We start from the raw sequence: 26,945 nt of genomic DNA, 5'->3' as shown, positions 1-26,945 counted from the left end.
CAAGTTATCTTTGCATGCGTGCACACACACATGCACGCACGCACACACACACACACGATAGAATGATGTGTCCTAAGATAACATTTCTCATGTTATATGAGGGTCTTATCATCCCTTTTGCTTGAAGGGATCAAAACCTGAAAGTACTGTCTGTATACCTCACCCACTTTGATAACCGGAGACCACGAACATCAAAGAATTCCAGCTGGAAAGCTGTGGTTATTTCTATGTTTGTTTTTTACTTTGTAGCATCTTCTTTTGAACGATGACTAAGGCCTTTTGATCTGAACTGCTTCCAAACAGCTTTCACATCCCAGATAAAGAGTTAGTCTTTTGTTCCCGATTTATGGGACACAGACCTCATGGGGGAGACAGTGGGCTCTCGAATCTGTACACAGGGGCCCCGATAAGGTGGCTACAGAGGCCAGGCACGTTACACGTGTGAGAAGGGGCTGGGTGAGGACTCTGGCAAATGGGAAATCACGTGGTCTGTTACAGAAATGCAGGCCCATTGTTGCCAGGTCTTCTGATTTTGGGGGGGATACCAGAAATCTACATTTTTGTGTAAACACTTACAGTTTTGAAATGTTGGCTGATTGTCAGTCTTTCCAGAATACTGCAAGAGCCAACCAATATATGTACTCTGGCAGGATCACCAGTTTGGGGATCTTGGTATCTGAACTCTCTTGTTGTAAAAAAAAAAAAAAAAAAAAAAAAAAAAAAAAGCATAGGCTGAGTGTGGTGGCTCATGCCCATAATCACAGCACTTTGAGAGGCCAAGGTAGGCAGGTCACTTGAGGTCAGGGGTTCAAGACCAGCCTGGCCAACATGGCAAAACCCCGTCTTTACTAAAAATACAAAAATTAGCTGGGTGGGCTGGGCGTGGTGGACCACACCTGTAATCCCAGCACTTTGGGAGGCCAAGGGGGGCAGATCACAAGGTCAGGAGTTTCAGACTAGCCCGGCCAACATGAAACCCCATCTCTACGAAAAATACAAAAATTAGCCAGATGTAGTGGCACACGCCTGTAGTCCCAGCTACTCGGGAGGCTGAGGTAGGAGAGTCACTTGAACCCGAGAGGCCGAGATCATGCCATTGCACTCTAGCCTGGGTGACAAGAGCAAGGCTCCATCTCAAAACAAACAAACAAACAAACAAACAAACAAATTAGCCGGGCGTGGTGGCACACAACTGTAATCCCAGCTACTCGAGAGGCTGGGGCATGAGAATCACTTGAACCCAGGAGGTAGAGGTTGCTGTGAACCGAGATCGTGCCACTGCACTCTGACCTGGGCAACAGAGTGAGACTCTGTGAAAAAGAAAAAAAAAAAAAGAAAAAGCATAAGAGCTCAATTATATGGGGATCCATGAATATCTTTTTATATTAAAAAGGGGTCCCACATATTAGAAAATACGGGTAATATTGAGTCATTTTGTCTTGCAACAACATTCACTTTTATTTCTTTCCTGAGCTGGTGAGCTTCCAGACAACTTGGAATCTAGATTCTCTGGAGGTTGAAGAATTAACACTGGAACTGAACAAACCACTAAAGGCAAAAATGACCCAACTCAGTCAACTTGTCTGTGAGGCACATGTGGTACAGGGAGAAGTGTGGTGTCCTGCAGCTCACGACGGTCACAGAGAGTGTGCAGGCAGGAAACGACTTCAGCCTGCCCAGTGATTATACGTTTCTCATTCCCTAAGGTCATCATTGTTTCTTTCGCTTTTCTGACTCATGATTCTCCCTCTTGGGGCTATGGGGATTGCACAAGGCACAAGGGAATGGAGCTGGGGGAATTATTCTCCATCCAGCAGGGTCAGGCCTCTGAAAAACCATACTTCCTTCCTTCATCTTCGCATGCAGCATTCGTCTCTCACCCAAGAGAGCACTATTCTATTCATCAGCAACAAAAGAGTGGAGACATTAATGATCATTTTCTTACAGTTTAAAGCAACTGCCTATTCTGCTCCTCTGGACCTTTCCATAGCTGTATTTCCTTTCTGCTTTCTGAGATCTCTGTGGTTGGGGATAGATCTGGAATTGAAAATCATGATTTGACTGAGTGATTCATCCTGGGATAGTTCTGAGTATTTAATGAGATGACATAGGTGAAGGTTCTAGATCCAGGCCTTAGACACTGTTTCCAATCTCTCTCCTGCTATCCCCATGCCCAGAATCCCTAGGGCCTTGGGCAGCCTGGAAAGCAGCAAAAGTCACTCAGCCTCCTTCTAATTCCTCATCACTTGTCATCAGACTTCCACTCTTGTCTGCCTCCAATCCGTTTTCCACAATGTAGCCTGAGTAATCTTTTGAAAACATCTGTAAGGTAGTGCTATCCTTCTGCTTAATATTCTCCAACAGCTTCCCATGGGTCTGCAAAAATAAGCCTCCTTATCACAGCCAAAGCCTTGCTACTCAAAGAGTGGCCCTTGGACCAGGAGTATACAGCGTCACCTGGGAGTTTGTAAGAAATGCAGCTACAAAATACAAAATACAACCAAAAGAGTCAGCATCTGCCATCAGGATGGGTTTCAGGTATTGATTTTTTGTTTTTAATTTTTTTATTTTTTAAGGTGGAGTCTTGCTCTGCTGCCCATGCTGGAGTACAGTGGCATGATCATAGCTCACTGCAGCCTTGAACTCCTGGGCTCAAGCCATCCTCCCACCTCAGCCCCTAGAATAATGGAGACTAGAGGCATGCACCACTATGCCCAGCTAATTTTTTTGTTTTTGTTTTTGTTTTTGTTTCTGTTCTTTTTGAGACAGAGTCATGCTCTGCTGCCCAGGCTGGAGGACAATAGTGCAATCTCGGCTCACTGCGACCTCTGCCTCCCAGATTCAAACAATTCTCATGCCTCAGCTGCCCAAGTAGCTGGGATTACAGACACACACCACCACACCAGGTTAATTTTTGTATTTTTAGTAGATACGGAGTTTCACCATGTTGGCCGGGCTGGTTTTGAACTCCTGACCTCAAGTGATTCACCAGCCTCGACCATCCAAAGTGCTGGGATTATAGGCATGAGCCTCTGAACCTGACCTAATTTTTTTTTAAATAGAGATAAGGTCTTGCCGTGTTGCCAGGCTGGTTTTGAGCTCCTGGGCTCAAGCAATCCTCCTGCCTCAGCTTCCCAAAGTGTTGGGATTACAAGCATGAACCACCGCACTTGGCCTAGTATTTTTTAACGCTCTCCTGGTGATTGTTAAGGTGCAACAGGGACTAAAAACAACTGCTTTGCTCCATTTTCCCTTTCCCTCTCCAGCCTCATTTCAGCCACATTCCTCGCTCTCTCCTCTACTCCAGCCTCACCTACCTTTCTGTCATACTCTAGGAAAGTCTTGGGTCCACAGTTACTGCATTCCCACTACCTAGAAAGGAATTCTCATGGTCGGCTTCACTCATCATTTAGAACTCTATGTATTTATTTATTTATTATTTAGTAGAGGTGGGGTCTCACTGTGTTGCCTAGGCTGGTCTTGAACTCCTGGCTTCAGGTGATGCTCCTGCCTCAGACTCCTAAAGCGCTGGGACTGCAGGTATGAGCTACCGCGCCTGGCCTAGGACTCTATTTAAATGTCAACTTCTCAGGGAATCTTCCTTTGCTACTCCCACCCACCACCACCTCTCTATCTCTTTGCCTTGTTTTACTCCCTTCAGGATTCATTGCTCTCTGCAGTTACCTTGTTTCTGTATTTGCTTGCGAAGTGGCTGTATTCCTTCACTAGAACTTCCTTGTTTAGAATTAGGTTGGGAGGTGGAGACAGGTGGATCGTCTGAGCTCAGGAGTTTGAGACCAGCCTGGGCAACGTGGCAAAACCTCATCTCTACCAAAAATACAAAAAATTAGCTGGGCTTGGTGGTATGTGCCTGTGGTCCCAGCTACTCAGGAGGCTGAGGTGGGAGTGTAGCTTGAGTCTGGGAGGCAGAAGTTGCAGTGAGCTGACTGCACTCCAGCCTGGGTGACAGAGCAAGACCCCCTCTCAAAAATAAATGAACAAAAGAACTAGATGGTGCACACCTGTGTTCCCAGCTACCCCATAGGCTGTGGTGGGATAAGCCCAGAAGTTCAAGTCCAGCCTTGACACAACACAGAGAGACCCCCATTTTTAAAAAGTAAATAAAATAAAAACAGTTTCAGTTCCAGGAAGATAGTGACCTTGTGGTTTTATCTATCAACAGGACTGGATTAATAGCAAACGAAAGCAGGTGTTTTGGACAAGAATATGTGGCGGCCGGGAGCGGGGAGTGGAAAAAGAAAAAGTCTTTTAAAATGAGATTTGCTATCTCAAAAACTTATTAAAGCAGTCATCATGGAAAAAAAAATAGATTTTTTTGGACTTCCTTATACATTTTAAGGATAGGGTTTCCTTTTCAATTACGCATAGGAAAGAGTATTACCTTCTTAATGCCTAGAACATTCAAGTTCTTTTAGCTTTTTAAAAATGAAAGGGCACATACAGAGAAATGCACACAGTGTAGGTATACAACTCAATGAAATTTCATAAACTGAACACCCAGTTTCAGCACCCAGATCAAGGAATAGCACCTGATAAGCCCATAGAAGCTTCTCTCATGTTCCTTCTGGTCACTACCAGCCCTGGGAGTGCACTAACCTGACCTCCCACAGCACAGACTGGGGTATTTGGTTTTGTTTTGTTTTTATAGACAGTCTCACTCTGTTGCCCAAGCTGGAGTGCAGTAGCGCAGTCTCAGCTCACTGCAACCTTAACCTCCTAGGCTCAAGTTAGCCTCTCCAGGACCTGGGCCTACAGGTACACGCCACCATGCCCAGATAATTTTTGTATTCCTTTGTAGAGACAGGGTCTCACCATGTTGCCCAGGCTGGTCTCAAACTCCTGAGCTCAAGTAATCCACTCGCCTCATCCTCCCAAAGTGCTGGGATTACAGGCATGAGCCACCGCGCCCAGCATGATTTCTTTTTTTAAGTTTTAATCCAATGTTATTACCTCTGTGACCCAGTAACTGGAACAGTGCCTGGCAAAAACAAGATGTCAATCAGTGTTTGTTGAATAAACTAATTGGTAATCAATTAATTACTTTCCTCCATTAGTCTCCACGCACATCCTTTGTGGAGAATCCAGAGAGTGTGGCTCTCAGGGGCTGAACTGTCAAATTTGAGTAACAAAAAAGTGATGGAACCCTAATATAATTGATGGATCCTGGGTGGTGATGAAGTATCAATATAGGTTCATCAGCTGTGTGTGACAAATGTGCCATTCTGGTGGGGGATGTTGATAATAGGGGATGCTATGCATGAATGGGGACGGGCGATATGGGAAATCTCTGTACCTTCTGCTCAGTTTTTCTGTGAGCCTAAAACTGCTCTAAAAACTAAAATGTGTATGTATAATATATATACTTATATACATAAATATATATGTGTGTGTGTGTCTGTGTGTATGTATGTGTGTCTGTGTGTGTGCATAGACAGGTTTAGAGACAGGTTTGCTCTGTCACCCAGGCTGGAGTGGAATAGGGTGATCATAGCTCACTGCAGCCTCCAACTCCTGGGCTCAAGTGATCCTCCACCTCAGCCTCCTGAGTAGCTGTTGCACCCAGCTAATATTTTTTTTTAATTATTTTACCATCACTATCGGAAAACTAACAGAGGAACAGAAAACCAAACACTCATTCATAAGTAGGAGCTGAACAATGAGAACACATGGGCACAGGGAGGAGAACATCACACACCGGGGCTTGTTGGGGGTAGGGGGCAAGGGGAGGGAGAGTGCTGGGACAAACACCTAATGCATGCGGGACCTATAACCTAGATAACAGGTTGACGGGTGCAGCAAACCACCATGGCGCATGTATACCTATGTAACAAACCTGCACATTCTGCACATGTATCCCAGAGCTTACAGTAAAATTTTAAAAAGAATTTTAAAAAGAAGGAAAAAAATTATTTTATAGAGATGAGGTCTTGCTTTGTTACCCATGCTGGGGTCTGGAACTCCTGGCCTTAAGCAATTCTCTGCCCTCTGCCTCCCAAAGTGCTGGGATTGCAGGTGTGAGCCACTGTGCCTGGCCTGTGTATATAATATAGACACATTTAAGTGATGGCCTCAGAGCTGACCTCAGCCTCCTTTAGATCCAAGGCAACTGACAGGTACATTTACCAGCTGTGGTTGGTCTGAGCGCCTGATGGAAGCACCTGATGGAGGTGAGCTTTCCTCCTGCGGTACCATTCACCCAGCTACACCACAACTCTCCACACATTAGTGAGACGTGTTACACCAGTGGGTTTTTCTTGAAGCCACCGTGTGGTTACTGCCCTTTGGATTTATTTGCATTTGACTGCAGCTTATATTTAGCCCATTGGAAGTTCAGGGTTTCTATTCTTCCTTCCGGGTTTTTCGTCTTTTCCCTCCTGGCTGTTGAAGTGACCATACTGAACGAGGTGGAAAGGCTGAACAGCGGCTTCAGGAGTAGAAAGCTGCTAAGCTATAGTTTCCTGTGCAAGAGTATGGGGTCACAAAACAGGGAGCTCTGGCACTGACCCCAAAAGACGGGGAACCTGGCAGTTAGGGGCTCTTTCCCACCTCTGGACTAATAAAGATTCCTTCAACTCATTTGGTATCTTCCTCGCCCACTTCTTTGCCTCTAACACCAGGTACCACAATTTCTTTAATGTACAGCTGTCCCCAGTTGAGAGAAGCCTTCTTGGACACTCTCTGCCCCACGCCAAATTCCTGCCCACCCGTATCCGAACACATACACACAACCCACAGTTTGCATCAGGCAGGATACTCTGCACTATCCCGGGCACAATAATAATAACCTCTGTCTGCACTGCCGTGCTAGAGATTCACTTACAGCCCCTCATTCAGCCCTCTCACTCCAGCCCATGAAGCCCCTCCTGACCTCACCCCCATTTTACAGATGGGGAAAGTGAGGATCCAGGAAGTTGACTGACCCCCGGTCTCTCAGCTTGTAAGAGACCAAGACTGGCCCCTTAGTCTGTTTGACACGGAGGGCAGATGTGGGGGCAACACCGCTCTTATCCGACACAACTGGTTCGCAGCTGAGCGCCGCTCCGGTAACTGTCTCGGCACAAAGGAGCTGCCTCAGCCAAGGTCGCACCTGCTTCCCAGAGGCCTCCCACATCCAATAGCTGGGCAATGTGGGGTATAGCGGTTCATCTAGCTTGCCTTCGTTCTGGACATCTCCAAATGCCATCTTTGTTGTTGTTCTTGTGTTGTTGTTTTGTTTTGAGACAGGCTGGAGTGCAGTGGTGCGATCTCAGCTCACTGCAACCTTTGCCTCCCAGGTTCAAGCGATTCTCCTGCCCCAGCCTCCCAAGTAGCTGGGATTACAGGCACGCACCACCATACCCAGCTAATTTTTGTACTTTTAGTAGAGATGGGGTTTCACCATGTTGGCCAGGTTGGTCTTGAACTCCTGACCTCAAGTGCTCCGCCCACCTCAGCCTCCCAAAATGCTGAGATTACAGACGTGAACCACTTCGCCCAGCTTCCAAATGCCTTCTTGACTCGAGTCCCCACAGGACTGGCTGAGTCCACTGTGACAACTGACAGCCGCATCACAGATCTTCCTCTCCCTCTGTCTGGTCCTGCTTCCCCCTGCCCACAACATGGGGGTTCTTCCCAAGAGTCCATCCCAAAAAACCTCTGGTACACAAATCTCTGTCCTAGAGTGTGTATTCTGGGGACACAATCTAAGACAACAGTCACCCACACACTAAAGTATGCTCCACTGTAAACTCTACCACGGCTCTCTCCATCATGCACCCAACAAACGGAGGACGAACAGAGCCACTCAAGCCCCTCCATTTCTCTGTGCACCCATGGAAGAACTGGAGGTCCCCACGCATGACAGAATGGTGGCCTGAAACATGGGGCCAGGGAAGAAATCCTGCCTGGTGGGTAATTTCATTGCATTGTTGCATCCTTTGCATTTCTGATTCATAACTCTACTTCTTGGGGTTGGTGGTATCTCCCAAGATGAGGTGGGCGGGGGTGGCCATTGTCCCTCCGGCAGCCCAGGGCTTGCAATAGAAGAATCTCTCTTTTTTGGTCCATTGGTGCAAGATCTGTGCTCTCTCATCTGTATCCGAGTGAGCAATGGGTTTGCCCATATGGCTGACTCTCCCACAGCACTCTGAACTGTTGATGTGTGGAGCCAACACTTACTTGCATCCAAAACTCCTGGGCAAAAAACAGGATCTTTGACTGTGGATACTCAGAAAACATTGCTTGAATGAAGAGATGAGCGGGGACCTGGGAAAAAGTCTACTAACGGTGGAATGACCACGCTTGGTGGGTCACTCCTAGGTCACTCACCGTATCATTGAGGAGAGTTGTCTGTGCTCCTGGCGGAAGCACCCTGTCCAGTCCTCATTGCTTCCTGTTTCAGAAGCTGCCTGCTCTTCTAGTTCCTGCAGCAATCCGAGGTGTGGAGGGCACTCCCATTTCCCTCCCCTGTGCTTGAGAATCTGTAGAAATTGTGCAACTTTGTGCTGCTGGGTTCCATCCATCGCCTCTGCAAGCTGTCCTTGCAGCTGGACAGTATTTACCTGCTTCTATATTCCTACGTCTTCTTGTGCAGGCCTGAACCCATTGTAAGTACTTAATTAATATTATCAGGCCAGGTGCCGGGGCTCACACCTGTAATCCCAGCACTTCGGGAGGCCAAGGTGGGAGGATCGCTTGGCTCAGGAATTCAAAACCAGCCTGGGCAACCCCATCTCTACAAAAGATTTAAAAATTAGCCAGGCATGTTGGCATGTGCCTCCCAGCTACTTAGGAGACTGAGGTGGGAGGACTGCTTGAGCCCAGGAGTTCAAAGCTGCAGTGAGTGCTGATCTCGTCACTGTGTCCAGCCTGGGTGATGATGGAGTGAGACCCTGTCTCAAAAAAAAAAAAAAAAAAAAGAGATAATTAATATTATCATTAGTAAAAGTGAACAATTTAACAATATTTACTATGTGCCACTGGCCTGGCTACATTTCTTAAATTGGCTCACTTAACCTTCACAGCAGCCCTACCGATAGTTATTCTCATTTTGCAGTTGTAGGAACTAAGACACAGATGTGTCAAGCAACCCGCCTGAGGTTACACAGCTAAGAAAGCAGTGGCAGCTGGCTCTGAGTGCAGGCACTTAACTACTGCTCGATTATCTCTTCAATGCGCACAAAGTTAAGGCATTTGAACAGAGGTAAGGACTAATGATTATGCAGAGTAGAAAAAGAAGGCAGCAAATAAACGACATCTACTGCCTAATATGCACCAGGTGCATCCCATACTTTATGTCTTTTACTTCCAACAGCTGTGCTATGAGATAAGGGCGGCTCAGAGAGGTTAAGTAACTTGCCCAAGGTCATCACAGTAAGCACCAGAGCCAGGATTCTAATGCAGGCTTCCTGGCACCTGTCAGAGTCACTTCACTCTTTACAAAAAGCTATGAGCCACAGAATGTTTCCAGCATAACAGAACCACCACATAAGCTTCTAGCTCAGGTTGTGACCTCCTGGCAGGCTGCCTCATGACTCATTTGTCTTGGTTTTGCACGCAGTTCCAAGCACAATGCCTATTGAGTGAGCAGATGAATTACAATTCACGTACTTTCATGCAGGGGTGCCCGGTGCCTGGTGGGACTCGGTAGCAACAGTGCAAGGACATGCTGTGTAAGTGATAATTTCTCCACAAAGCAGTAAGAATAACCTTTTTACAGAGTAAATCAGATCATGTCCTGCCATGGGATGGCAGAGAGGGCCTCTCTGAAGAGGTGACATTTTGAACTGAGACCTGAGTGGGAATACAGAGGAGGAGATGGATTCCAGGCAGAGGGCATGGCACGTGCTAAGACCCTGGGATAGTAAGGAGCCTGAGTGTGACCAAGGGGATCCAGAGGAGGGCTGGACAGTGGACAGGAGCTGGATCACGGAGGGTGTCATGCTACATCGCGGGGACTTCAGACGTAATTTTAAATAGGACAAAAAGCCACTAGAGAGCTTTAAAGCCATGGAGTCATGTGAAGTGGCTTTGTGTGTGCAGGTGTGAAATGTCACTATGAGAAAGAAATGAGCGAGACCAGAAGCGGAGTGATCACAAGGGAGATTGCTGGGGCCATCCAGGTAAGGGATGGTGATGGCTTGGACCAGCGTGAGGAAGGGAAGGATTCCAAAGAGAGACTATGTTTTGTAGATTGAGCTGACAGACTCTGTGGACAAATTCAGTGTTTGAAAGTCAGAGAAAAGATACCAAGAAAGCTCTTCGGAGTGAGTCAGCAATGAAAATAGCTCTTATTTAAACAGTGTTAGGCTGGGCACCGTGGCTCACGCCTGTAATCCCAGCACTTTGGGAGGCCAAGGTGGGCGTATCACTTGAGGTCAGGAGTTCAAGACCAGCCTGGCCAGCATGACAAAACCCTCTCTACTAAAAATACAAAAATTTTAGGTGTGGTGGTGGGCGCCTGTAATCCCAGCTACTTGGGAGGCTGAGGCAGGAGAATCTCTTGAGCCCAAGAGGTGGAGGTTGCAGTGAGTCGAGATTGCACCACTGCACTCCAGCCTGGGTGACAGAGTGAGACTCCATCTCAAAAACAAACAAACCAACACAAAATATTGTTTATGACATGCCTGACACTGTTCTAATCACTTAACCTATATTACTTCATTTAGTCCTCACAAAGCCCCTGGGAAATAGGTATTGTTGTTAACCCCATTTTACAGATTAGGGAAATTGAGGCACAGAGTGGTTAAGTGGCTCACCCAAGGTCGCATACCTGGTAGGGGGTGCTGCTGGGATTTGAATCTGGATAGTTTGCCTCTAGAGTCTATACACCAGAATTTCACCCTGTATTCTCCCCAAAGAGCAATGTTCATGAAACAGGAAGTTTTCCAGGCTCCCTGCATCCTTCCCTGAGCCTTTCAGTCAATATACACAAATTGGCTCCGGGGAGCTACTTGCTGAAGATGTTTGAGGTCCAATGGAGGCAAACATTCCTCCAGGACACAGTCTAGACAATGTCCCTGCACCTGTTTCCATGTTGGGAAGCAGGAAACCAGCCCAGGGGCACTTGGGTTGCCTTCATTAGCCACAGCGTGAGGCAGAAGTTAAGAGCAAAAGCTCTGCAGATAGATCCAAGGCAATTTACAAGATCTATGTGTGTCCCAATTTTCTCATCGGTGAAACGGGGACAGTGTTAATATCCCATGGGGTTATTATGAGTTAGTGTGTGTAAGGCGCCATTAAAAAGTACCAAGTGTGGTGGCTCGCACCTGTAATCCCAGCACTTTGGGAGGCCGAGGAGGGTGGATCACCTGAGGTGAGGAGTTCGAGACCAGCCTGGCCAACATGGTGAAACCCCATTTCTACTAAAAATACAAAAATTAGCCGGGCATGGCGGCACTGCCTGTAGTCCTGGCTATTCGGGAGGCTGAGGCAGGAGAATCACTTGAACCTGGGAGGCAGAAGTTGTAGTGAACCGAGATTGTGCCACTGCACTGCAGCCTGGGTGACAGAACAAAAATAAAAAAAAAAAAAAATACCAAGTACATTCTAAAAGCTTTTACAGTACGTGATAAAGAAATTAAATGGGCCTGGCATGGTGGCTCACGCTTGTAATCCCAACACTTTGGGAGGCCGAGGCAGGCAGATCACCTGAGGTCAGGAGTTCAAGACCAGCCTGGCCAACATGGTAAAACCCCATCTCTACTAGAAATACAAAAATTAGCTGGGCGTGGTGGCAGATGCCTGTAATCCCAGCTATTTGGGAGGCTGAGGCAGGAGAATCGCTTGAACCCAGGAGGCAGAGGTGAGCCAATATTGTGCCACTGCACTCCAGCCTGGGCAACAGAGCAAGACTCCGTCTCAAAAACTAACTAACTAACTAAATAAAATTAAGTGATGGAGGGTAAGGGCACAAGGGAAAGAGATGGTGCTTCTCCAAGCCAGGACTATTGTCCATAGACCAGGGTATTTCTGGTCATGATCAGTCATCATGTCTGTCCCTATTTGATTTGAGAAAATGTTAAAGTCAGCCTGCACCAATCTGCTCTCAATATGGAGTCAGAGTCAATGAGCAGGAGTGGTGGAGCCAAACATTTGTGGCTGAGGCTGAACAGCACTAAGCAGTGAAGAAATGTGGTTTGTGCTTGGTTCGCAGTATGCTGGTGGGGAAGCTGCAGGTCTAATATGGATCTGAGTGAGAACCCAGACCACTGGATGTCTCCGCTCTGCTATTCCACAAGTCCCTCCAACTCTTCCTGTCATAACTGAGCCGAGCATCTCCTCCTGTCCCATCTATCCTCCCCATCTGTGCTCCTTTTCCTAATTTGGTGAATTGCATAATGAAAAGAAATACAAAGAGTATGAAGTCCAAAGTCAGATTACCTGGGTTCTAAACCCAGCTCTGTCACTTGTTAGCTATGCTTCCTAGCATAAGTTCCTTACCCTCTCTGTGCTTGTTTTCTCAACAGTAAAAAAAAAAAAAAAAAAAAAAAAAAAAATTGGGTGATAATAATAGTTATCTTCTGGAGCTGTTGTGAGGACTAAATGAAATTATGCTTCTGACCGGGCATGGTGGCTCACACCTATAATCCCAGCACCCTGGGAGGTTAAAGCAGGAGGATAGCTTGAGGCCAGGAATTTGAGACCAGCCTGGTAAACATACCAAGACTCTGTCTCTTAAAAAATTTTTTTTTAATTAGCCAGACACTGTGGCACACACCTGCAGTTCCAGCTACTTGGGAGACTGAGGCAGAAGAATCACTTGAGCCCTGGAGTTCAAGGCTGCAGTGAGCTATGATCACACCACTGCACTCCAGCCCTGGACAACAGAGTGAGATCTTTTCTGAAAAAAGGCAAGGCAGGGTGAAGGAGAGAAAGAGGGAAAGAAAGAGAGAAAGACAGAAAGAAAGAAGAAACAGAGAGAAAGAAAGAAAGAAAGAAGAGAAAGAAGAGAAAGAAAAGAAAGAAAGAGAGAGAAAGAAAGAAAAGAAAGAAAGAAAGAAAGAAAGAAAGAAAGAAAGAAAGAAAGAAAGAAAGAAAGAAAGAAAGAAAGAAAGAAAGAAAGAAAGAAAGAAAAGGAAAGGAAAGGAAAGGAAAGGAAAGGAAAGGAAAGGAAAGGAAAGGAAGAAAGGAAAGAGAGAGAAAGGGACGGAGGGAGGGAGGAAGGAAGGAAGGAAGGGAGGAAGGAAGGAAGGAGAAAAGAAAAAGAAAGAAAAGAAAGAAGGAAGGAAGGAGAAAAGAAAAAAGTAAGAAAGAAAGAAAGAAAATAAAGAAAGCTTCTGTCATCCAGTAAGCACTGAATAAACAGCAATTAATGTGTATAGCCATTAGTCTTTTTAAAAAATAACAGTAGCTAGAACATATTCATTAAAACATTCACTATTCCAAGACCTTTTTATAGTGAACTCCTTTATTTCTCAAAACAACCCTCTGAGATAAATCCTATTATTAGCTCCAATTTACAGAAGAGGAAAATGAAACTCAGAAAGGCCAAACAACGTGCCGCAGGTCACACAGCTTGAAGTAATACAGTTGGGATTTAAACTTGGGCCCTCTGGCTCCAGAGTCAAAGCTCATAAACCCTACGCTAAGTTGTCTCAAGAGTTCCTTTTGGCACTTTTACATTTTTGATTTTTTGATTTTTTACTTACTTATTATTTGTTTTTAGAGACAGTATCTCACTCTGTGGCCCAGGCTGAACTGCAGTGGCACGATCATAGCTCAGTACATCCTCAACCTCCTCAAGTGATTCTCCTGCCTCAGCCTCCTGAGTAACCTCAGCCTCCTGAGTAACAAGAACTACAGGCACATGCCACCACACCCAGCTAACTTATGTACAGACAAGGTCTTATTATTTTGTCCAGGCTGGTCTCAAACTCCTGACTTCAAATGGTGCTCCTGCCTCAGCCTCCCAAAGTGACTTTTATGTTTGTTTGTTTGTTTGTTTGTTTGTTTATTTATTGAGATGCAATCTGGTTCTGTTGCCCAGGCTGGAGTGCAGTGGTATGATTGCGGCTCACTGCAACCCCCATCTCCCAGGTTCAAGTGATTCTCCTGCCTCAGCCTCCCGAGTAGCTGGGATTACAGGTGTGCGCCACCACGCCCAGCTAATTTTTGTATTTTTAGTAGAGATGGGGTTTCACCGTGTTGGCCAGGGTGGTCTTGAACTCCTGGCCTCAAGTCATCCACCCGCCTCGGCTTCCCAAAGTGCTGGGATTCCCAAAGTGCTCACCACACCCGGCCTTATGTTTTTAAAAACATTTACTTTTCTACACCCTTCAGGATAAATGAACAAATGAAACTGGCCAAAAAGACAGATCTAGCAAGTTTTTCATGTGCCGAAACAGTTTTCCTCAAGGTATGCTTGTCATGGGTTACTGTTGTGCCGAGCAGGACCAGTACATAATTTATGGGCAAAATGAAAATGGGGAGCCCTTGGTTCAAACAAATATTAAGAATTTCAAGACAGTGACAGACAGTAGAGCACTAAATGAAGCGGAGACCCTTCTCAGTGTGGGACTTCGCGTGACTAGTCAGGCAGAAGTCACAGCTTCTTATGCAGAAGTAAGAATCCCCTTGGCCCTCAGAGCAGTCCAGCAGCCACAGGTGATCGAACTCCAGGTCAGGTGTCTAAGGGCTGTGAGCAGCCTTGACCTTTCGCCCAATGCACCTTGATATGAAAAAGTTAGGAAGGAAGACTTGTCCTCGTGGATGAATCTGGACAGCAGGCCCTTCCCTAGTCTCCAGCACAACTGAACCAAAGCCCAGTTCTTTTCCCTAAGATTTATTAACCATCAAAATGTTCTGCATGTGTGGGCTGCCACAGCCCTCACGGTATAGATATATATGTCCCTGTGTTTCCACCGACTCCCAGCAGACATGTGGCAGCTTCATTTTGAAGCCTGGCAAATTCTCCTAGGACTCTCGCCACCGCCGCCGCCTCCTCCTCCTCCTCCTCCTCCTCCTCCAACCTCCACCTACTCTCCTTCATTTTCATGCCTTCCAGGAGTCCCACACAATCAGGAAACCCAAGTGGGTGATGGGAGGATGGAAAATAGGGGCTGCAAGCTCTGAGCATTGTGATGATTGAAAAACCAGAGTCCCTGAGCTTGCAAGGCTGTGAGTCCCTTGGGCCATTGCATAAAGAAGCTGTGAGCTTGTGCAAGATAGTTTTATTCTCCACCTGGGTTCTTCAGGTGGCTCCTGGAACATGGAGGCGTCTTGCCCACCTGACAGTCAAAAGGACTTGGTTCTAGCAGGGAACAATGACCAGCCAGTGGCTGGTGCTGCCACTTCCCTGACATTAGCATCCCTGATGCCTTCGCAATGCCTCTCAGAATTGTTTTTGGAAATCTATTAAATCAACAGGTATTCATTGAGTGATGTATCTGGGAGGCGGACCAGATTGTTCTACTGCCGACTGGCTTTGCACCTTTCACCAAAGTTTACCCATCTCTGCATCTCACCCAGACATTCGGCAGGGGGAAAGGTCTTCTCCAAATCCCAGGAAGGGATGTTTGGACTCCTGGGGTTTACTTCCCAAGCTGCCAAAACACACCTATCACATCACTTCTTCCTACTCTGATTACCACCCTTACACTCACCATCATCGCCTGCCTGCCTGCCTGCCTGCCTTCCTCCCTCCCTCCCTCCCTTCCTCTTTCTTTCTTTCTTTCTTTCTTTCTTTCTTTCTTTCTTTCTTTCTTTCTTTCTTTTTCTTTCTTTCTTTCTTTCTCTTTCTTTCTTTCCTTTCTTTCTCTTTTTCTCTCTCTTCCTTTTTTCTCTCTTTCTCTCTCTCATTATCTCTTTCTTTCTCTTTTTCTTTTTCTTTTTTTTAACAGTCTCACCCTGTTGCTGAGGCTGGAATGCAGTGGCATGATCTCGGCTCACTGCAACCTTCACCTCTTCCCAGGTTCAAGCAATTCTCCTTCCTCAGTCTCCCAAGTAGCTGGGATTACAGACATCCGCTACCATGCCCAGCTAATTTTTGTGGTTTTGGTAGAGATGGGGTTGCGCCAGGTTGATCTGGCTGGTCTTGAATTTCTGACCTCAGGTGATCCACCTGCCTTGGTCTCCCAAAGTGCTGGGATTACAAGTGTGAGCCACTGTGCCCGGCCCATCATCCTAATTAATAACATTTACTGAGCATGTACTGTGTGCCAGGTAGCATGCCAGGCACTTCCCAGACATTGTTTCGTTTAATGCTACAGCAAAAGTAGAGAGCTCATACTATTATTATCCCTGTTTCACAGAGGAGGAAGCTGAGGTTCAGAGAGTGTAAGCAAGCTGTCCAAGATCACACAGCCTGGGAGCCAGGCTATCGCCATCACTTTAACATCTCTGCTTTGGGAGGCTCTCAGGAACCGTCTGGACTTCATCCATCATGCAGGGCACCAAGAGCAGGCACAGCTATCCTTTCTCACCTCCTCTTCCAACCCGTGGCAGGAGCCCTCCCCATTGTCGGAGCTATGCCATCTCCTGAAACATGCCCCCATGCCTTCCCAGGGCAGCACCCTCACTGAGGACCAGCCTTGGCCTGTCCTTCAAGCCCCACCCAAATGCTTGGCACCCTGAGAGCATTCTCTGCCTGCTCTAACGTGGACTCTGTCTTTGTGAGTCCGTGTTCTCTCTCCCCAGCGAGACAAAGCTCCTGCGGGAAGGACACGGCCTGCTTTTCTGTGTCCCCCACAGAGCCAGCATGGCGTAGGCACCATGTTGCTTACTGGGGCATCAACTGATTGATTCATCTGTGGCTTCCCGGTGCTCTGGGCACCTTCCCACTCCTCCTCACAGCAGCCCCAGCTAAGACGCCCCCAGACTCCACTGCACTCCCCAAAGACCTTAGGGCCTCTGACCAGACCCAGACTGACCCAGGCTGTTCCTTCCCAGCCCTGGGTTCCTGGGAGTGATTGACACAGCTCGGCCCAGTTAATCTGGCTTCCCCCCCGTTCCTGACATAGTGGCCCCATGTGGTGTGGAAACAAACAGACCTGGTGGAAATTCCAAACTAACAGCATATTTCAAAAAGACCTTTGTTCAAATTCCAGCCTCGCTGCTTGGCTGGGTCATCCTTAAATAATTTATCTTCCCTGAGTATTAGTGTCCTTGCCAGTGAAATATGGATTAGAATGCACAGGGACTCACATAGCATGGAGAAAGTCTAGTATAGTACCTGGGACAGAGGCATCATGACACCAGTTTCCTACATAGGGAACTCCTGTGAATGAAAGAGTCCCACGAGTGACCCGTCAGGCTACATAATAACCATCATCATCATTATTGCTCACACGTCGCATGTCTCAGGGACATGCTAGGTGCTTTATATTATCTCATATAATTGGCCATTCCAGTTTTGCAGTTGAGGAAACTGAAGCTTAGAGATGTTGAGAAATTCAAACAAGGTTACATGGGTAAGAAGGTGTAGAAGAAGGCCAGACTCAGTGGCTCCCACCTGTAATCCCAGCACTTTGAGAGGCCGACATGGGTGGATCACTTGAAGTCAGGAGTTCGAGACCAGCCTGGTTAACACGGTGAAACTCCATCTGTACTAAAAAATACAAAATTATCCAGGCGTGGTGGTGCATAACTGTAATCCCAGCTACTCGGGAGACTGAGGCACAAGAATTGCTTGAGCCCAGAAGGCAGAGGTTGCAGTGAGCTGAGGTCAAGCCACTGCCTCCAGCTTGGGTGACAGAGGGAGATTCTGTCTCCAGTACTCCAGTAAGAGAGAAAGAAGGAAGGAAGGAAGGAAGGAAGGAAGGAAGGAAGGAAGGAAGGAAGGAAGGAAGGAAGGAAGGAAGGAAGGAGGAGGGAGGGAGGGAGGGAGGGAGGGAGGGAGGGAGGGAGGGAGGGAGGGAGGGAGGGAGGGAGGGAGGAAGGAAAAAAGAAAAAAGAAAAGCTGAACCTCAGGCCCCACCCCAGACCTGTTGAATCAGAGCCTGTCCAGCTATAGCCCAGGAATCTTAAGCCAACCCCCCTCTGACCCCCACTCCCAGGGATTCTGCACCCCCTGAAGCTTGAGAAGTGCTTCCTTGAAAATGGGGTGATGAGAGGTGAGAATTCTGGCCTCTGGGCCTGTGGGCTTGCTGTTCACCCAGCCCGGATACTCTCCTACTCATCTTAGTGTGGCTGCTCATGCTTGGCATTTGCTCTCAGCCCAGATGCCCCTTCTCTGAGAGGCTTCCCTAACCTCTGGCTGTGACAGGCTATTCTGCCTCCTGGTTTATTTCCTTTGTGTGATCCTTCTCCATCTCTCGCATATCCACAAAGGCAGGAGCTTTGTCCCTCAGCATCCCTAGAGTCAGGTATGGTGCTTAGCACATAGGAGGCACTCAAAATATCCTTTTGCAAATTTTTTTTATTTTTCATTTTTCTTGAGATGGAGTCGCACTCTGTCACCCAGGCTGGAGTGCAGTGGCACAGTCTCAGCTCACTGCAACCTCTGCCTCCCAGGTTCAAGCCATTCTCCTACCTCAGCCTCCCAGGTAGCTGGGACTAAAGGCATACGCCGCCACACCTGGCTAATTTTTGTATTTTTAGTAGAAATGGGATTTCACCATGCTGGCCAGGCTGGTCTCAAACTCCTGACCTCAGGTGATCCTCCCACTTCAGCCTCCAAAAATGCTGAGATTACAGATATGAACTACCGCACCCAGCCAGTATATCCTTTTTCAAATGAATGAATGAAAAAACAGCAGCTTCTTGCCTAGTGCCCAGACCCTGGGGTCTCACTTCCAGCCAAAACAAGCTACTAGCCTCATCACTCTCTGGTCATACTATGGCACCTTCTAGCAGTATTGGCTCAATGATAATAAATGTCATTGTGATCAGAGTTCATAAGGACATTTTCTGTTGCAGGTGGGTGCACATGTTACCGAGTGGCTTTGGGCATATTCCGGGTGCTCTAACCAGAGGAAGGGCAGCTGTTAATGCTGTTCCTCGAGGCATGGAATATCCGTGCTACCCACCTCAGGTTGAAGGGATCGGGGGCTAACTAGCCCCTTCCTTCTACCAGGAAGGCAACCCCACCAGTAGGAGGCTCCCTGGCTGCAGGTAGCATCTACCAAGGATGCTATGTGGTATCTGGACAAGGCATTAAATAAGATCTCACCACATGGTGAGAAAGCTATTTCCTTTTCAATTCACGCTATCTAGCTGGAATTTAATAACATCATTTTGTTTTCATTGTGTTTATTTTTACAGTGGCCTTCTATTTACAGCCAGAGATACTCACTTTCCATTTACAGTTGAGTTATAAAGTTTCCTTTGAAAATAAATTTAAGTTAAAAAAAAAAAGCCAGGTTGATTTAAAGAGTGTCAACTTAAATGACAAATGGAGAGGAAAATGCTTCAAAAGAAAATGACGTTTATTAGGGAATAGGCATTGCAATGGGAATACAGGTGCCATAGTGAACTATGCGCATATTTAGGCAGGGAGGTAAAGGAAGACGAAGGTTTTTGAAGGAAAAATCAGGAGGATTCTGTAATTGTTTTGAGATAATTATCCTTGGCTACAAGGATGAGTAACAAGGGTGGTACCAGTTCAAGGTTGGACAGGCAGTTGCTGGGAAGATGTCCTTGTAGAAGTATTTTTTTGTGTAAGGTTGCAATGGTCTTTGCGCAAAGTTATGGTTTTTGCAAAAGAAGAGGTCTTGCTTTGTCTCCCAGGCTGGAGTGCAGTGGTGTGATCATGGCTTACTGCACACTTGACCTCCTGGCCTCAATCAATAGCAGAGACTACAGGCATGCGTCATGCCTGGCTTTTTTTTTTTTTTTTTTTTTTTTTTTTTTTTTTTTTTTTCCGGTAGAGATAGAGTCTTGCTGTGTTGCCCAGGCTGATCTTGAACTCTCGGCCTCAAGCAATCCTTCTGCCTCAATCTCCCAAAATTCTGGGATTACAGGCATGAGTCATCATGCCCAGACTTGTCAGGGTTTTTTGTTTGTTTTGTTTTGCTTTTAAGCAGAGTCTCACTCTGTTGCCCCAGGCTGGAGTGCAGTGGCGCAATCTCTGCTTATTGCAACCTCCGCCTCCTGGGTTCAAGGAATTCTCCTGCCTCAGCCTCCCAAGGAGCTGGGACTACAGGTGCCCGCCACCACGCCCTGCTAATTTTTGTATTTTTAATAGAGATGGGGTTTCACCATGTTGGCCAGGCTGGTCTTGAACTCCTAACCTCAAGTGATCTGCCTGCCTTGGCCTCTGAAAGTGCTGGGATTGTCAGGGTTTGTAACACAAGTGACTCCATTTTTATTCTGACAACTTTCACAAGAGAAATGTGACATAAATATTAAAGCATGTGACATAAATATATGGAGAAAAGCATAAACACTGGGGAAGGTGTGGTCTGCTGTACCCATTATGGAATAGGCCCACAGTCTCGTACTCAGATGCGTTTCAGAAATTCAAATGTTTAGGATTTTACAAAGGTATGAGGGTTCATTTACCACTGATAACTTAACACCCCCGAGGCAGCACCCTGCTGTCAGATGCATTCATTGCTCTGCAGCAAAACTTAGAAATAATCATAGCAAGTGAAATAAATGAAGACCATGAATACTTTTCCAAGTCAGTTCAGGTCAGATTTTGCTCCCAAGTAAGTCCATGTGACGACCTCACAGTTTGCTGCTGTATAAACTCCAAAGAACTTTAATTTTTTCAGAGATTTTTGGATTTCAGGAGCTTGGATAAGGGATTGTGGGTCTTAGAAATAATGCTAATAGTAATATACTAATACTATATTATTATTATAGTATTAGGACGAATACTAATCCTAGCTGAAAGTGAATGAGTATTTTACTGTGTTCTGTGCTTCACTTTCCTTGTTTTAGGTTCGAAAATATTAAATGGAAAATTCCAGAAAGAAACAATTCATATGTTTAAGTTCTTATTTTATTTTTTTAGGGATGCAGTCTTGCTCTGTAACCCAGGCTGGAATGCAGTGGCATGATCACACCTCACTGAAGGCTCAACCTCTTAGGCATGAGCAATCCTCCTGCCTCAGTCTCCCGAGTAGCTGGGACCACAGGCAGGCACCACTATGCCCAACTAATTTCTTTTTCATTTTGGGTAGAAAAAAGGGTCTCACTATGTTGCCCAGGTTGGTCTCAAACTCCTGGCCTTGAGTGATCCTCCCACCTGAGCCTCCCAAAGTGCTGAGATTACAGGTGCGAGCCAATGCACCTGGCCCAATTCATGAGTTTTAAACTGCACACTGTTCTGAGTAGCGTGATGAAATCTTGCTCTGTCCCACCCGGGGTGTGAATCCTCCCTTGTCCCAGGTATCCACACTGTAGATGCTAACTGCCTGTTAGTCCCTTAGCTATTGGCTTGGTTATCAGGCCCGGCGCAGTGGCTCACGCCTGTAATCCCAGCACTTTGGGCACAGTGGCTCACGCCTGTAATCCCAGCACTTTGGGAGGCTGAGTGGGGAGGATCACTTGAGGCCAAAATGGTGAAATCCCGTTTCTACTAAAAATACAAAAATTAGCTGGATGTGGTGGCATGTGCCTGTAATCCCAGCTCCTCAGGAGGCTGAGGCAGGAGAATTGCTTGAACCTGGGAGGCGGAGGTTGCAGTGAGCTGAGATCTCACCACTGCACTCCAGTCTGAGCAACAGGGTGAGACTCTGTCTGAACAATAAATAAATAAATAAATAAATACGAAATAAAAATAAAAAGAATTGTCTCGGTGATCAGCACTGTCTCGGTTACTAATTGTGTTAGTATTACAGTGCTTGTGTTTAAGTAACCCTAGTTTTACTTAATAGTATCCCCAGCGCACAAAAGTAGTGATGCTTGCCATTCGAATATGCCAAAGAGAAGCTGTCAAGTGCTTCCTTTAAGTGTAAAGGTGAAAGTCCTCGACTTAGGAACGAAAAGAAAATCATCTATTGAGGTTGCTAAGATCTAGGGAAGGAATCTCCTATCCATGAAACCGTGAAAAGTAAATCCAGGCAAGTTTTGCTGTCACATCTCAAACTGCAAGAGTTATGGCCACAGTGAGTGATAACTTGTATGATGATATACTGTTATAATTGTGCTGTTTTATTAGTTACTGTTGGTACTTTCTTACTGTGCCAAATTGATAAATTAATATTATCATAGGTAGGTATGTAGAGGAAAAATCAGTAAAAATAGGATTTGGTACTATTTGCAGTTTCAGACATCCACTGGGGGTCTTGGAATGTATCCCGTGTGGATGAGAAGGGACTACTGTATACCCATTTACCAGACGAGGAAACTGAGGCCTCAAGCAGTTAAGTCACTTGCCAAAGTTATACAGCTAATTCAATGGAGGAACCTGAATTGGAAACCAGACAGGCGAGAGGAGAGCAGTGAAGAGCTCGGAACTCAGACATAGCCACCCTCACCCCCACCCTGTGCCCCGCTGATGACTCTCACTCTCCTATTTGGACTGACATGCTCACATCAGCACCATTCCTTCTGTTAGGTGAGGAAGGAGCACCGTCTCCAGATGCCCCAGAGAACACCGCCCAGCCAGTGCCTGTGAATGACTCTTTTCAGGTCATTAGCACCTCAAAGGAACCCCGGCCACCCTTGGGTACCTGCCACGAGCTGCCAAGAGAAGCTGGATGCTTCACAGCCAGTTTCTCTTAGTCTTCTCCTCTGCCCCCTCCCCGCTAAACACACTCTTTTTTCTCTTTAGTTGCCATTTTTATTGAACAAACAAATCTCGTGCCAGGCAGTGCTTAGCTAAACATTTTCCTATGCATTAGCTCTGTTTTTAGAAGACTTTTACATTTGAAAAATACAGGAAAATGGAGCCAAAAAGAAAAAAAAAGGTAAAACTCCCTCCTAAAGCCCTTTTAAGAAGAGAGTGTAAGAAGCAAGTCTTTCCCCTTCAGCTTCTCAAATTCTACCCCCTCCGCAACCCACAGAGGTTCCTTAAAGTAACTTTCTCAATCATTCCGTGTGCATATTGAGACATAGCTATATGCATGTCTTTATCTATGATTATGTCTATAATCTAAATCAGTATCTACCTATTTTGCCATCAAGCCACAAAATAGCTCCATACAGTTGCTCAGGTGGTGCACTGCTCAACTCCCAGGGCCACCATGCACATAATCAGCCTTGCAATCCACTCACATATATATTTTTTGCCTTCCAAAATGAGATGAAGGCCAGGTGTGGTGACTCACACCTGTAATCCTAGTACGTTGGGAGGTTGAGGTGGAAGGATTACTTGCACTCGGGAATTTGAGACCAGCCTGGCTAACATGGCAAGAGCCTGTTTCTACAAAAAAAAAAAAAAAAAAAAAAAACCTTTAACTAGCTGTGCATGCTGGCAAATGCCTGTAGTCCCAGCTACTCAGGAAGCTGAGCTGGGAGGATCACTTGAGCCTGGGAGGTTGAGGCTACAGTGAGCCATAATTGAGCCACTGCATTCGGCCTGGGCCACAGAGCAGGACTCAAAAAAAAAAAAAAAAAAAAAAAAGAAAAGAAAAGAAAGAAAGAAAAAGAGAGAGAGAGAGAGAAAGAGAGAGATGAGGCCTTCCATATGGACATCTTTCCAGGACATCATATGGTCAGAGCTTCCTCATTCTTCATGATTGCTGCCTAGACTAGACCCTGGTATGGATGGACCTTAGTGAATCTGATCCTTCCCCTAATAAAGATTATCTAAGATGTTCCCAAGCTTTTTGATTTTTACAGTGGCCTTTTAATACTCATAGCAGTCTTTGGAGGATAGCAGCATTACACCTATTTTAAACAAAGAAAACTGAAGCTCAGAGAGGTAGAATAACTAGCTCAGGGGTGCAGTTACTACGAGGTAGTACCAGGATGCAATCCCAGGTCGGTTTGACTTCATGTTTATATAAAGCCGTTGATACTGAGGTTGGATCACAGCCACTCTCAGTAAGTCAAGATCATCATTCCCACAGGTTGATATTAATAAATATCAATACACAAATGGAGTCATTACCCTTGCCTGGAAGGGCAGTGGGAAGAAGAATAAAACTAACTTTTACTTAGCACTCAGAATGTGTATAGCACCTTACCAAATGTCTTCTTCTTCTTTTTTTTTTTTTTTTTTTTTTTTTTTTTTGAGACAGTCTCACTCTGTGGCCCAGGATGGAGTGCAGTGGTGTGATCTCTGCTCACTGCAACCTCTGCCTCCCAGGTTCAAGCAATTCTCCTGCCTCAGTCTCCCAAGGAGCTAGGATAACAGGTGCACGCCACCATACCCAGCTAATTTGTGTATTTTTAGTAGAGACAGGGTTTCAACATTTTGACCAGGCTGGTCTCAAACTCCTGACCCCAGGTAATCTGCCCGCCTCGGTCTCCCAAAGTGTTGGGATTACAGGTGTGAGACAATGCACTCGGCCACTAAATTTCTTATATACATTATTTTATTGAATTCTCAAGGAGCCAGACAACAGTAAAGCCTGTTCGAAAGACACTGCCATCCCTGTGTATAAAAAGCTGAAGTTCGACAAAGGTAAAGTCCCAATGTCACACAGGAAGTGGTGGAGCTGGGATTTGAACCGTCATCTGCCTTGCTTGTATTTCTAATGGATACAGAGTTCAGCCCAGGTGTGTGTGAATATAACTTTATTTTTCTGCAAGTGAACTTCGTTTCTTAATTTCCTTGCTAAACCTGCCTCTTGCCTCGTTTTTCCACCTCATTTCCTAGTACCATTACTTACCCCAGCCATACACAGGTCAAAAGCATAGACATCATTGGTGCCTGTTTCCCCCACTCCCCATACCCAACACACCAAGTCTCATTGGCTCTGCTTTCAAAAAATCATCGTAGCCAAAGGCAACAGCTTCTCCCACTTCCCCAGCTGCCAGTTTAGCTCAAATCACCATTGCCCCCACCCCAGATCATTCTCCATCTGGCAGCCTGAGGGACCATTTACAAAATGCATATCCTATCGTATTACTCTCCTGCTTAACCCCCCTCCCTGAAACCCCCATTGCCCTTGGAATAAATGCTCCTCAGTGGCCCATGTGCTCTCTCTCCCGTGGCCTCAGCTTCTCTCAGCCTTTCCCTCCTTCTCCCTCTACTCTGCTGTTCCCTACTGGGTATCTTCTGTCCCTCCATGTACCAGCTCGTGCTGCTACAGGGCCAGCCCTTCCTCTTCCCTCAGCCTGCATTACTTGGTCCGATTTGCAAGGAGGCTTTTTCTTTCCCCTTTCAGCTCTCAGGCCACACAGTCTCCTCAGAGAACCCCTCCCTGCCTCATCACCCTTGGTCACTCCGAGCCCCTTATCTTGAGGGTCTTCTTAGCTCTGATTGCTGTTGGAGGTCATTTGTTCCATTGTCCTCTCCATCCCCTTGGAGGATCCAAGAGTGCTCTATGTCATGACCCCAGAGCCACAGTGCCTGCAGGGATGCCAGGCATGTGGCAGCTATTTATTGAGTGAAATGAGTGAATGAATTTGTGTTATGAGTTCTGTGTCTGCTGGGGGAAGAGGGCAGAAATTTAATATCAACCAATTCTTTAATCTCAGCCAATTCCTTCCCTTGAGGGGTGTCTAAATTCTGGGGGACAGCAGAGGTGGGCACATCTGGTCTGGATCATTGATCCATGACAGCATCTGCTGAGATGTTCTCATTCCCTGGGACAAAAGAAACATCATCAGGTACATGGGAACAAGGGTTGGGGGGACATCAGTTAGCATTCAGCAGAGTCACCCACCACCAATCTTTAGCCCGCTCTATTCTCCCACACTCCTGAGACCAGGAACACTCAGGACCCTGGGAGCTCCCTTTCCCAAGTCCTAGGAGCCAGACCCCAGGGATAGCGTACAACAGCTAGAATGCATTGCTGAGCGCAAGCCCCGCCAACCCCAACGAGCTCTGCTGCTGGGAGAAGGTGCTCAGTATTGTTCTGCAGCACCGGCTGGTGATTCACAGTTTCTGAGCCGCCTCATACCCATCACTTTGATGCTCACAACAAGCCCGACAGGTAGGAAAAGTAGAGTTTATGAGCTTCTTTTCACAACTGTGGAAACCAAGATCAGAAATGGTAATGTGAGTTATTCAGGTTTGCAGAGCAGGCATGGAGGCAAAGCTGGGACTGGGAGACTATTACATGGTTAGAGCTTAATAAATGGTAGGTGCTGCTGTTCCAAACAGGTGACGACTCTCAGTTTGTGAGGACTCTCAGTTGCAAAGTACAGAAACCCATTTCAAATGAGCTTAAGCAGCCACATAAGCTATTGGCTGATGGAACTGAAAAACCCAAGGTTTACCTGTTTCAAGCACAGCTGGAGCCAGCGGCTCATATGATGTTAGCAAGATTCAGACCATCAACACCTCTCAGCTATGTGTTTTCTGCCTTGATTTCACCCTCAAGCTTGCTGTCTCCAAGGTTGGGGGGTGGAGGGACTGGCAACTGTAGCCCCAGCCCACTAGCTTAGCCACTCAATGGAAAAATAACATTTTTCTTTCTCAATATATCTAATCAAGTTTCCAAGACTATCTTCACTGGATAAACTTGGTCACTTGCCCTCGCCTGAACCAATCACTCCAATCAGGGTGGTGAGGCATGTTGATTGGTCAGATCTAGGTTGTGTCTCACCCTTTTAGCCAACCACTGTAGCCAGGAGAATTTAGAATTCTGATTGGCCAGGACTGAATCACATGCCCACCTCTGAAACTGACAATGGAGTCGCCCTATGCTCACCTCACTCTGTACAGGCTGAAGTGGGAGAGAAGGCATTCCCTACAGTGGAATGAGGGTAGCCTTACCAGTGGAAGGGAGAATGGAAGCTCCTCTGGCAGTTAAAACAGGTGTTCCCTCCAGATGCCTGGTACAGACCAGTAACCTCAGCCCCTTGACCATCACAGAGAAGCACATCATGATCTCTCTCCCCTGCCACCTGATCCTGAACCGGTCTAGCTAATGACACCTACCTGGAGGCTCCAGCCTCAAGGCTCAGGTCAGAAACAGAGACTGCCCTCTCTCTGCTAATGG

General features: G+C 46.5%; 2 protein-coding genes across 5 annotated transcripts in view; one reads left to right on the top strand and one right to left on the bottom strand.

Moving 5' to 3' along the window:
• Positions 1 to 26,945, bottom strand: part of NDUFAB1 (NADH:ubiquinone oxidoreductase subunit AB1) — a 1,133,838-nt gene that overhangs the window by 716,343 nt on the left and 390,550 nt on the right. The gene's annotated exons all lie outside the window — the stretch shown is intronic.
• The window catches only part of CACNG3 (calcium voltage-gated channel auxiliary subunit gamma 3), a 108,763-nt gene that overhangs the window by 45,287 nt on the left and 36,531 nt on the right, over positions 1 to 26,945 (top strand). The gene's annotated exons all lie outside the window — the stretch shown is intronic.

This window comes from Macaca thibetana, chromosome 20, assembly GCF_024542745.1.
Source record: "Macaca thibetana thibetana isolate TM-01 chromosome 20, ASM2454274v1, whole genome shotgun sequence".
Lineage (NCBI taxonomy): Eukaryota > Metazoa > Chordata > Mammalia > Primates > Cercopithecidae > Macaca > Macaca thibetana.
The sequence above is the reverse complement of the archived record's forward strand: the minus strand, read 5'-3'. Positions and strand labels throughout refer to the sequence as shown.